Here is a 2,450-nt window from a genome sequence, read left to right on the forward strand (position 1 = left end):
ACAGAAATATTAAGAGATTCCCCATTCTTAATACTCTTTTAATTTAAACGATTTCCAAAACGAATATTAAGTAAATAAGACATTAAGAGATTCCCCATTCTTAATACTCGTTTAACTTAAAACGATTTTCAAAACAAACATTAAGTAAACGTAGACATTAAGAGATTCCCCATTCTTAATACTCATTTAACTTAATGGTTTTCAACTTCCACACAAAACAAACTCAAAACATATTATCAAATTCAATCCATCATCCACACCAAAACACATCAATTCATTTCTCCACAAAGTCCAACCATACACATATCAAATTTCATCAGTATTAATTAAGAATACGTCAAATACGACGAACACAAATCAACACAATCCACCATTCAAACACAACAAGTTTCACTTACTCAAAATCATACATAAATGAGTTTAAATTCATTTTCCACGAAACATTCATCAATATAACCAAAACCTAACTCTAAGATTTTACCCATAAAGCCTTAGATCCATTTTCCCCCAAATCAACACTTCAACCCTAATAAATTCCTTTCCACACAATCACAGATAAGTCCCTAAATGCCAACCAGAAGTTTGGAAGGAGCCCTTACCTTAACGTTAGCTTTAACGTGCGAACACGGTACCGCGAGTAAATCCGGTAAAATCTCCGCTCGCAATGTCGCCTCCAAAGTTGGTTCCCTAGCACCGTAGCGTGGTAGTGAGCGACTTTCCCTTCTATATCTTCGCGAAACGAAGCTTAGATCTAGATGAATCGGGGAGGTTTGTGTTTGACGGTTTTGAAATCCCTAACTCCGTTTTCGAATCCGAGAAGGAGGAAGGAGTTGGGAACTTGATCTTTCTCACCCACTAGCCTTGGGTTTCAATTCTCGAACTTAGAGGAAGCAAAGAAAAACGAAAATGGAGGAGAGAGGGATTTTGAGCGCGCGAGACAAGGAGAGGAAAATGCTTTTCAGTTTTCTTTTGGTTTTCCTTTCTTCCTTTTTCCTTCCTTTCTATTTCCTTTTCTTTCTTCTCTTTCCTTCCTTTTTCCTTTCCCTCCAAACATATATCCATTATATATATATTAATTATAATTAACAAATATCTCAAAATATCTAGATATTTATTAAAATTACCATTTCACCCATAACACATTAAATTCTTTGTAAAAGATTCACCGTAGTTAATTTAATTTATTCATCGACGAGTAATTCTAATCGGCATCAAAATATCATTTTGATCATATAAACTCCAAAATATTAATAACTTTGGCTAAAAAGCCTCCGAGCCAATATCCAAAATACACAAAAATACATAAAGTATACTTTAAAATTATAGGTCTTACATATGTCAAACCAATGTAATCACGGGATGGGTTACAAGTAGGACTTATATCTTTACAAATAGCAATAGGAATATCAAGGGTCGGATCTGATAAAGAAGGAGGTCGCAGCGAAGGAGCGTCTAGAATGACCACGGTATCAAGAACATGTGTAGGGACATGTACAACCGATGGTGGTTAACGACGACGATATGTATGAAGAGGTTGTACAGTTGGAGGATCCACAAGAGGAGTCTCAAGTGGGACAACGGGAGGGGTCGCCGGAGGTGTTTGAGGTGGGACATACGTAATAGGCTCTAGTGGTAAAAGATAAGGTAAAACAGACTTTGGTAGATCCACAAGAATAGTTGCAGACAAAGGTTCAAAAAGCAATTTATAGTATGTAATAGACTCAAAAAATGTTATATCAACCTATATGAGATATCGTCGAAGAGTAGAAGAATAACAACGATAAACTTTTTGGGACTGGGGATAACTAAGAAAGACACATTTTAGCGATCGAGCTGAAAGTTTGTCAAGACCAGGAGTGAGATTGTGGACAAAACATGTAGACCCAAAGACACGAGGAGGAAATGAGTTAAGAGGGGTATGAGGGAAGAGGATCGAGTGAGGGACTTTGTTATCAAGAACAAACGAAGGCATGCAATTTATAAGATAGCACGTCGTTAGAACAGCAACGCCAGCAAAAGCGAGATGGTACATTACCTTAAAAAAGGAGAGTACAAGTGGTTTCAATAAGATGTTGATTTTGTGTTCAGCTACCCCATTTTGTTGAGGTGTATGAGCACAAGATGTTTGATGAAGAATGTCGTTAGAGGTCATAAAGTTTTGAAATTGATGGGACAAATATTCACAAGCATTATCATTGCGCAAAGTGCGAATGGATACACCAAATTGATTTTTAATTTCCTTATAAAATTGTTCAAAAATAGAAAATAATTCAGACCTATTTTTTTATTAAAAATAACCATGTACAACGGGAAAAATCATCGATAAAGGTAACAAAATATCTAGACTCAAGAGTGGAAATAGTACGAGAAGGACCCCAAACATCTAAGTGAACTAAAACAAATGGGGACGAAGCTCGTTTATGAGCTCGATCAGGGAAATGACTATGAGT

The sequence above is a fragment of the Cicer arietinum genome, chromosome 5 (assembly GCF_000331145.2).
Source record: "Cicer arietinum cultivar CDC Frontier isolate Library 1 chromosome 5, Cicar.CDCFrontier_v2.0, whole genome shotgun sequence".
NCBI lineage: Eukaryota > Viridiplantae > Streptophyta > Magnoliopsida > Fabales > Fabaceae > Cicer > Cicer arietinum.